Consider the following 10,815-nt stretch of genomic DNA (forward strand, 5'->3'; position numbering starts at 1 on the left):
AGAGAACAATAAGAGAGGTAAACAGGGAGCCTACATCATGGGAACAAATTTTTACTCCTCACACTTCAGATAGAGCCCTAATATCCAGAGTATACAAAGAACTCAAAATTAAACAATAAGAAGACAAATAACCCAATCAACAAATGGGCCAAAGACCTGAACAGACACTTCTCAGAGGAGGACATACAATCAATCAACAAGTACATGAAAAAATGCTCACCATCTCTAGCAGTCAGAGAAATGCAAATCAAAACCACCCTAAGATACCATTTCACTCCAGTAAGATTGGCAGCCATTATGAAGTCAAACAATAACAAGTGCTGGCGAGGTTGTGGGGAAAAGGGTACTCTTGTACATTGCTGGTGGGACTGCAAATTGGTGCGGCCGATATGGAAAGCAGTATGGAGATTCCTGGGAAAGTTGGGAATGGAACCACCATTTGACCCAGCTATTGCCCTTCTTGGACTATTCCCTGAAGACCTTAAAAGAGCGTACTACAGGGATACTGCCACATCGATGTTCATAGCAGCACAATTCACAATAGCTAGACTATGGAACCAATCCCGATGCCCCTCAATAGATGAATGGATAAAAAAAATGTGGCATTTATACACAATGGAGTACTATGCAGCACTAAGAAATGATAAAATCATGAAATTTGCAGGGAAATGGATGGCATTAGAGCAGATTATGCTAAGTGAAGCTAGCCAATCCCTAAAAAACAAATGCCAAATGTCTTCTTTGATATAATGAGAGCAACTAAGAACAGAGCAGAGAGGAAGAGCAGGAGGAAAAGATTAACATTAAACAGAGTCATGAGGTGGGAGGGAAAGGGAGAGAAAAGGGAAATTGCATGGAAATGGAAGGAGACCCTCATTGTTATACAAAATTACATATAAGAGGTTGTGAGGGGAATGGGAAAAAATAAGGAGAGAAATGAATTACAGTAGATGGAGTAGAGAGAGAAGATGGTAGGGGAGGGGAGGGGGGATAGTAGAGGATAGGAAAGGTAGCAGAATACAACAGTTACTATTATGGCATTATGTAAAAATGTGAATGTGTAACCGATGTGATCCTGCAATCTTTGTAACGTTTTGAATAACCAATAAAAAAAAAAAAAGAAAAATGACATCCCTGTCCTCAAGGTTCTCACTGTGGCAGAGGAGATGCAAAGCCACTGTTAACACCTGATGTGTTGCAGCTGTCATACAGGAAAGGAATACGTGCTGTAGGGCACTAACAAAGAGAGCAAGTGGACTACTGGGGCTGTGGAGGCCACAGACATCAGGAGAGCGCTCTAATGTGCAGCTACAGTGTTCTACGTTCAGTGGGACCAGTCCAACTCCTCATCTGATGACTCCTCCACTTCGGTATGGTATGGTTGTCTGACTTTTGCTTTAAAATCCCTGCTTCTATAGTGCTCCCTCAAGGAGGAGGATCATCAGGTGGGTATAGAATAGTTTGCTTAAGAAGCTGGAAAAACCTGACAGATCTCCAGAACTTCAGTGCACTCAGTCTGGGCTAATAGCAGGCATTAGGACACACGGAAGGCTGCATGCAGGTTCAAGTCCCACCCCCAAAAAATGACAGGCAGGGGTTCTTCCCAGGCCACAGACCTCACACACATCTGCCTGCCTTCAGACTCAGGTGAAAAGTGGTCTTATGATCTGGGTTGGTTCCTTTAGCTCTTCGTATGTATAGTGGGAATAATCACCTCCTTAGGGTGTTGCAAAGACTGCATTATCATCCTCGTCCAGCACAGAAGACTAACTGTTTGGTCACTCAGGGGAAATTCTCAAGGCATCAGAAATAAAACACAGACACACAATTTATCTTTAAACCAAGCTCTGGGACGGCTCCTCGGCCCTCAGCCCTCGGCCTTCGGCCTCAAGCTCTCCAATGAGAGAACGAGAACTACACAAGAGGCTGGCAAGAGAGAGCAATCACACTTTGGAGTGGACTTTTATTAGGGGACTCAAAATTCTTGGGAAATCTCGTCCAATGAAGGTCAAGGGAGACAGGGTTGCAAGGACAGGTGAGGTGATTGGATCCCAGGGGATGTGGAGAAACACGCTCCTACACAAAGACACAGTCACTGGAACCCTAGAAGACCGGGGCTGTCTGGCAGTGTGACCATGATCGTGACCACTGCAGGATGCCACACTGCTCAGTAGGGGAGTGGACTCAGTCACTTGTGAGATTGGTCTCCCACACTACATGAGGTAACTAACACATGGAAAGACTCTAACATAGGCCTCAGCACCCATTAGCTGCCATAATTATATTTTCTTAGTGTTCCTAAAATTAGCAATAAAAGGAAAGTTAACAATAAAAGGAAAAATTAACAATAAAAGGAACAAAGATGCTAAGATGCTTAATTCAGTCTTTCCTTGGAACTCTGGAGACAGTGTAGCATTGTCTTCTCTCCTTTGATGTGGCAGAGAGATCATTCCACTCATTATTCTCTTTTCCAGAAAGTAACCTATTTTTTTGATCCTTGAAAATTAAGAAATTTCATCCAGATATATGGAGATGTTACTTCATTTTTTTTTTGTACATTCATGGTGCTGGGCTAATGCTTTCTTTTCTTTTAAAAAAATATTTATTTTTAGTTATATGTGGACACAATATCTTTATTTTATTTTTATGTGTTGCTGAGGATTGAACCTGTATCTCATGCATGGTAGGCGAGTGCTCTACCGCTGAGCCACAACCCCAGCCCTGGGCTAATACTTTCAATCTAAAGAATCAAATTCTCTTCCAGATTAAGTACATTTTCAGGATTTCTTCTTTACTACTTCTGTTCTTCAGGATCCTTTACATGTATGTAAGTTCTTCTAGATTTGTTCTTCATGATTTAATGTTTTTTCATAATTTCACTCTTCAAATCTCTTTCCCTGAAGTCCTAGTGGGCTTCTTCAGGTTGATCTGTAAGTGACCGATGTGATTTTCTGTGTTCTCCAGTCTGACACGCTATTGCCTACAGTCTCCATGCAGACTTTTAATTTGACAGTTGTATTTCTCACTTCAGTCATCACTTTCTCATGCTCTGAGCTTTCCCTCTCTTCACAGGGAAGAACCTCTAGGATTGTGCCTATGATGGTAAGGGCTTCTGCCAGAGCACAGCTCTCCACTGTCATCAACGAATCCACGCTGGAGAGAAGCTGTACCCACAGTGTGCCAGGTGTGGCAGGGCTTCTGTCAGAACACAGAACTCTGTGTGTGTTCAAAAGCCACACGAGGGAGGCTGTTTGAAGTGGAACTCCTGAAATACAGACCTTCATGCTCTTTGAGTGAAGCCATTGGTTGGGGGAGAGTGGCAAGGACTTCAGCAGAGCTCTCACCCTAACAGTCTCATGGAAGAAACTGAAGAGGCCCTGCGACGTGTGGAAAGGCTTTCAGCCAGAGCACAGGTCTCTGAGTTTATCAAAGACTTTTCCCAAGAAAAACACTTACAAACCCTGCTTGAGGTGAAATCTTCAATTACTCAAGAATCTTCTTGTCCATGAGAGTCCACACAGGTGGAAGGACTGAGAAGTAAGTTCAAGTCTTCACAACAACCCACTTCCACACAGGAGGAAAACCCACAAGTAGGGAGACTGTGGTAAGAACATGGAGCACGTAGTGTCCCCTCTGCCAGAAAGTCTGTGTCTCCCACAAACCTGTGCATTCCACAAGAATGAAGCTATGTGTGCTTTTCTCACCTGCATCCCCAGCTCCTAACAGTGACTGGCACAGAGTAGCCTCTTCTCATTGCTCAATGAGAACCCATGAGTGAGAAAACCTCTGTTCATGTGGTATATGTGGCAAGGGCTTCAGAGTCCACGCTGAAATCTTCTCAAAACATCTGTTATGTAGTAAAGATTCCATCTGATCACGGATTTCATCATGAGTTGGTCCCTGCAGGACAGAAGTCCTGTTAACCTGAAGAATTGAGCAATGACCTTAATCAAAGATATATATTCAAATTATTGATCAGTGTTATAACTTTAAAATACCTCATCTTCAACATCAGGTAATCCACAATCCTCCAAACTGTCTAAATTATAAAATGTTAGTCAAAACTCCTAAGTTAGAAAATATAACTAATTACCATCAAAGAAAAGATCCTGTGAATAACCTAAGTGAATTTATGTGTCTGTACTGACCACGTTGACATAGTTTGAGTCAACCAGGTGTGGCTATTTTGTTTTACATTGCATCCTAAAAGACAAGTCAGACTCATCAAACAGGTTATCCAGGACCAGTGACTAACAAAGTCTTCCTCCTGGAAAGGGCCTAGCAAAGGGTCCCTTTCAGGCTAAAAGCCTATGACCATAATCTGGTGTCTTTATGTGCATCATGTCACCAGGCAACTTCACCAAATAAGGCACCTTTAGGATAAATGTCTACAGAAGAATTAGTTAGAGAAAGAGTCTAAGCGGGGTCCAAGGAAGGAGATTAGACAAGAGGAAAGCAAATCGAAAGGAAAGGGAAAGGAAGAAGAAACGGCTTCTGAGAGCTGAGTGGCAGGGCAGGGAGAAGAAAGCTTAGAGGCTTCTTCAAATGTATAGACCCACCCCACAGGGCTGCCCTTGGGGAGGTCTGTGATGATGTTATGGTTTGGATGTGAGGTGTCCCCCAAAAGCTCATGTGTGAGACAATGCAAGAAGGTTTAGGGGAGAAATGATTGGGTTATGAGAGCCTTAACGCAATCAGTGAATTGATCACCTGGTGGGATTAATTAAGTGGTAATTGAAGGCAGATGAGATGTGGCTGGAGGAGGTGGAGCATTGGGGGCACGGCTTTGGAGTATATATTTGTATCTGGTGAGTGGAGTCTCTCTCTGCTTCCTGATTATCATATGAGCTACTTCCCTCTACTACATTCTCCTTCCTCTATGACGTTCTGCCTCATCTGGAGTACCAAGGGATGGAACTGGCTTTCTATGGATTGTGACCTCTGAAACTGTGAGTCCTCAAACTTTTCCTCCTCCACAATTGTGCTGGCCAGGTCTTTTAATCACAGCAGCAAAAAGGCTGACTAAAACAGAAGAATAGAGAAGGACTCCACTGACATCAGGGACAAGTGGCACCAGAAATAGAGGAGCTGCTGTGAGGGCCTGGGAAGGCAGCTCATGCTCCAGTGTTTTCCAAGTGGCCCTAATCAAGGGGGACTGTTATCCTTTGAGTGGGACATAAAAGGTATGAAGACAACAATATGGCTGGCCCACTTCAGGTGGCATAAAAATCAGGGATCAGAGCCTGGGGACCCAGTGCTGAAGAGGGAAAACCTCAGGTAGTGGAGTAATGGGTAACATTCAGAAAGAATCAGTGATGGAGTCTCATCACTAAGTCTGTGAAGAGAGAAAGCATCAACATTTTCACCACATCTTTCACCTAACAGCAGGCATCCCCTCCGAGCTGTCATTTCTTGGTAATGGACTCTGAGGATTTCTACTTTGCTCTCTTCTTTCTCCATCTCTTTCTTTGTCTTTGATTCTCTCCATTTTTAGATTTAAAAAAATAATTTATATTATTTTGATAGCATAAAACATTTTAGACATACAGAAAAAAATAGGAAATACAATAGACAACCCTTTCCTCACTATTGAGATTGTTAAAAATTTTGCCATATGAAGCTGAGCACAGTGGTGCATGCCTGTAATCCCAGCAGATTGGGAGGCTGAGACAGGACAGATCTAGCGTTCAAAGCCAGGACTGGGGTTGTGGCTTAGTGGCAGAGTACTTGCCTTGAACTGGGTTTGATTCTTAGCACCACATAAAAATAAACAAAATAAAGATATTGTGGGCTGGGGATGTGGCTCAGGCGGTAGCGCGCTCGCCTGGCATGCGTGCAGCTCTCAGCACCTCAAACAAACAAAGATGTTGTGTCCGCCGAAAACTGAAAAAAGAATAAATGTTGAAAAACTTCTCTCTCTCTAAAAATAAATAAAAATAAAGATATTGTGTCCATCTATAACTAAAAAATTTTAAAATATATATTTTTCAAAAAGAGTTCAAAGCCAGCCTCAACAAAAGCAAGGCACTAAGCAACTCAGTGAGACCCTGTCTCTAAATAAAATTAAAAATAGGGCTGGGGATGTGGCTTAGTGGTTAAGTGCCTCTGAGTTCAATCCCTGGTAACTCCCCCCAATTTTTTTTTGCCATGTGAATTTCAAATCTTTGTTGTCAAGGAATAAAACAACAGATGCTGCTAAAGCCTCATGGCCTGTTTCTTCCACTAGCTCTGCTGGGAAGCAGCCACATTTCCTGAATTGCTGTGTATTGTCCTGTGGGTTTTGTATTTTGATTATGTGGATGTCCTAGTATTAAAAATGTTTACATCAATTATATTGCATTATGATTACCATTTCCTTTTTTCACTGAACATCACATTATTAGATTTTTAAATATATATATATGTATGTATGTATATATATATATATATACACACACATAGATAGACAGACAGATATAGATATATATATTTAGTTGTAGTTGAACACAATATGTTTATTTTATTTATTTATTTTTATGTGGTGCTAATGATCGAACCCAGGGCCTCGCATGTGGTAGGTGAGCGCTCTACTGTTGAGCCACAACCTCAGCCCACATTATTAGATTTTTAGTGCTGATGCTTTAGAATTAGTTTATTGATTTTAACTTCTGTCATAGAGATTTTTTAACAGATTCTTATAAACTTGTGATAATGACACATTTTTGACTATTACAGCTCTGTAGAAATTGTTGTGGCTAATTAAAGCCCTTTATTCTTTCAGACAAACTATAGGATCAGTTTGTCAAATTCTTTGAAAGAAATCTGTTGAATTAGGTGGGGGTATTCCTTTTCTCTCCTTTCTTTTCTTCTATTGGATTGTGTTTTCTTTATTCTCCATTTCCTCTACAGAATTAGTAGTCGATTTTCTCTTTTTGATTTATGTTAACATATATAATTTAACAAAGACCATAGGGGCTGGAGTTCAGTGGTTGAATGCTTGCCTCGAATGAGTGAGGCACTGGGTTCAATCCTCAGCACCATGTAAAATAAATAAATTAATTAATTAAAGATATTGTGTCTATCTACAACTAAATTATAGTCTTTTAAAAGACTATAATTTAACAAAGACTTTAACATATACAATTTAACAAAGACTAGTTTTCTTTCTCCCATGTTCTATGTTATGGGTTTAATTTTGTCACATTTTTAATGTGGTCCCAAATTTGTCATTATTATTAATATTGTAAATAGCCAGTGCAAGTTTGGATTAATCTACACATTTGACAGTTTCTTACTACCGGTTTTTACATTTCCTTTTTCCTTCTGAGTTTAATGTCTTTGGCCTCCTGGAGCAGAGACAGCTTATGTAGTGGTAAAAGCACCAATTCTGCAGCCAGATGGCCTTGGTGTGATATCTAGCTCTGTCACCCTCTATGTGTGCCCTTGAGCAGATTAATTCATTTCTTTGTGTCTTGGTTTCTCCATTTGTGAAAGAGGGACAATCATATTATTTACTTCATTAGGTTATTATGGATCAAAAAAAAAATCAAACAAACAAAAACAAAACAAAACCCCAAACAAACAACAACAAAAAAGGATCAAATGAATAAAGATATATAAAATAGGGCCTGGTACACAGTAAGCCTTATAAAAGTATTTTGCGTATAAATAAAATAAATATCCCGACTGGGTTTGTGGCTCAGTTGCAGAGCACTTGTCTCGTACATGTGAGGCACTGGGTTCGAGCCTCAGCACCACATAAAAATAAATAATAAACAAAATAAAGATCGTGTCTATGTGTAACTAAAAAATATTTTTAATTTTTTTCCAAATACTTAAAAAATTTTTCAATAAGTCTGAGAGTAATAAGTTCTTTGTTTCTGTATTTCTTTTCTTTTCTTTTCTTTTTTTTTTTTTTGGTACTGGGGATTGAACTTGGGGCCCTGGACCACTGAGCCACATCCCCAGTATTTTATTTAGAGACAGGGACTCACTGAGTTGTTTAGCATCTCACCATTTCGGAGGCTAGCTTTGAACTCACAATCCTCCTGCCTCTGTCTCCTGAGCCGCTGGGATTACAGTTACAGGCATGCACTACTGCATGAGGCTTGTATCTCTCCTTTACTCTTGTATTATAACTGGGTATAGAATTCTAAATTCAGATTTATTTTTCCTCAGTGATTCCTTAGCCTCTAAATGCTGCTTTTGAAAAATCTAGGGGTTGGGGTATAGTTCAGTGATAAAAAGCATGCTTAACAAGTGAGGGGGCCCTGGTTTTAATGTACAGCACCAAAAAAATGAAAAAGAGTCTGTTATTAGCCCTATTAATAGTCTATCTTTTCTGTATGACCAGTTTTAAGATTATCCCTTACAAAAACAAAGCAAAAAAAAAAAAAGATTATTCTCTTACCTTTATTTTGCAAAACCCTCAAAAGCAGAAAAGTGTCCTGCCATGTATCTATGAGTTTGTTTATGTTATTCCTAATTAGGACATTATGCTTCTTTCTAGATTTTATTTTAATTTTTAGATCTTTATTATAACTTATTACTTCTTTTATATTTGTCATACTTTCCTGTCTCCTTGAGTTGCGTGTTTAGAGCTTATTATTTTAGTCTCTCTTGTTTTCTTATAAATGTATTTCAGTGAGTTACATTTCCTCTGAATGCTTTGCCAGCATCCTTTCCAGAATATAGCTTGGAAAAAGTATCCAAAGCCTTCAAAATATTTATGCCGACTGACTCAGAAATTTCTTAGCTAAGAATCTCTGTTAAGCAATAATCAGATGCAGTGTACAAAAGGAATACATTAGCATGTTACTTGTACTATTATTATTGTTTTTTGTGGTACTGAGGATTGAACTCAGGGGTGCTTTATTGCTCAACTATATCCTCAGCCATTTTTAATTTGAGACAGGATCTTGCTAAGTTGCCAAGTCTGGCCTCAGACTTGTGATCTTCTTGCCTCATCCTCCAGAGTAACTGGCACTATAGGTCTGCACCTTGGCATCTGGCTTTATTTTCCAATTTTTAATGGTACCTATTCTAATGGGAGTGAGTTACTATCTCATTGTAGGTTTGTTTTTTGGGTACCGGGGATTGACCTCAAGGGCACTAAACCACTGAACCACATCCCTAGGCCTTTTTTGAATTTTAGAGACAGGGTCTCACTGAGTTGCTTAGGGCCTCGCTACATTGCAGAGGCTGGCTCTAAACTCAACGATCCTCCTGTTTCAGCCTTCCAAGCTGCTGGGATTATAGGCATGCGCCACCACGCCCCGAACATTATAGTTTTGATTTGCATATTCCTAAATATTAGAGATGTTGAGCACATTTTTATCTGCTTATTAGTCACTTATATAACTTCTTTAGAGAAGCTCCTATTTAAATATTTTGCCCATTTTTAAATTAGATTATTGTTATTGTGGGGTTTTAGGAGTTCCCTATATAAGGTGGATATTAATCCCTTATCAGATATGACTTGCAAATATATTCTTTTATCCCATGGGTTGCCTTTTTATTGATAGTGCCTTTTATTTTTTTAAAAAAAGTATTTTTTAAATATTGTTTAGTTGTCAATGGATCTTTATTTTATTTATTTGTGTGTGGTGCTGAGAATCGAACCCAGTGCCTCACACATGCTAGGCAAGCGCTCTACCACTGAGCCACAATCCCAGCCCCTATTGATAGTAGTGCCTTTTGATGCACAAAAATTTTTACATGAACTCCAATTTATTTTTTTAAAATATAAAGTCAAATCCTGTTTTTCTTCTTTTTTTGTAATTTTTAAAATTTGTTTTAATTAGTTATACATGACAGTGGAATGCACTCTGACATATCATACATAAATGGAGTATAATTTCTCATTCTTCTGGTTGTACTTGATGTAGAATCACACTAGTCATGTAGTCATATATGTACATTGTCGGGAGCCACTCTGGACAGGAGCTGTGTGTGTGGCGAACCAGCCGTGGGCTGTGTGTGTGAGCATTTTGAGTGCACAAAGCAGACTGGACTGATGGTGCTGCTCTGTCTGGGCTGTGAGAGTTGTGTCCCTTTGGCTTGCTCTGCCTTTGATCCCCACACAGCACATGAGATGGGCGTGGCCTTCCAAGATGTCAGTCAACCTGCTGACCTGCTAGACACCATGAAGCTAGATTCGACCCCCTGAAACCTGACCCCTGGCCTCATTTGGATGGCTTCTCCCCAATAAAACCAGGTTCTAGGCATGCTCTCTCTCTTTTTTTGCCTGCCTTGCCTCTGTTGTGGGAGCTGGCTCAGAGGGGCCATCACAGAACCCAAAGAAAAAGGTATTTCTCTGTCTGTGTGTCATTATTTCAGATCAACCCAGTTCTCCTAGAGTGACCCTGACTGGTTTAGTCCTGTGTCGTGTCAGTACATAGGGCAATAATGTCAGGTTCATTCTATTATCTTTCCTACCCTCTAAACTTCCCCTCCCTTCACTCCCCTCTACCTATGTAATCCAAAGTAACTCTATTCTTCCCTAGTGCCACCCCATTTCGCTCCATTGTGAATTAGCATCTGCATAACAGATGTTTTTTTTGGGATTGGCTTATTTCACTTAGCTTGGTATTCTCCAGCTTCATCCATTTACTGGCAAATGCCATAATATCATTTTATGTAAGGCTAAGTAATATTCCATTATACACACACACACACACACACCACATTTTCTTTTTAAAAATATTTTAAAATTGTCAATGGATCTTTTATTTTATTTATTCATTTATATGTGGTACTGAGGATTGAACCCAGGGTCACACATGCCAGGCAAGTACTCTATCACTGAGCCACAACTCCAGCCCTATACCACATTTT

General features: G+C 40.0%; 1 long non-coding RNA gene across 1 annotated transcript in view; it reads left to right on the top strand.

Annotated features, from left to right (window-relative positions):
- The window catches only part of LOC120890734 (uncharacterized), a 31,271-nt gene extending 21,066 nt beyond the window's left edge, over positions 1-10,205 (top strand). Inside the window, exon 3 of the long non-coding RNA XR_005735136.2 lies at positions 3,073-10,205. This is a non-coding gene — a long non-coding RNA (uncharacterized LOC120890734). The remainder of the gene's footprint in view (positions 1-3,072) is intronic.
- Positions 10,206-10,815: the final 610 nt, after the last annotated feature.

This window comes from Ictidomys tridecemlineatus, chromosome 11, assembly GCF_052094955.1.
Source record: "Ictidomys tridecemlineatus isolate mIctTri1 chromosome 11, mIctTri1.hap1, whole genome shotgun sequence".
NCBI classification, from domain to species: Eukaryota; Metazoa; Chordata; class Mammalia; order Rodentia; family Sciuridae; genus Ictidomys; species Ictidomys tridecemlineatus.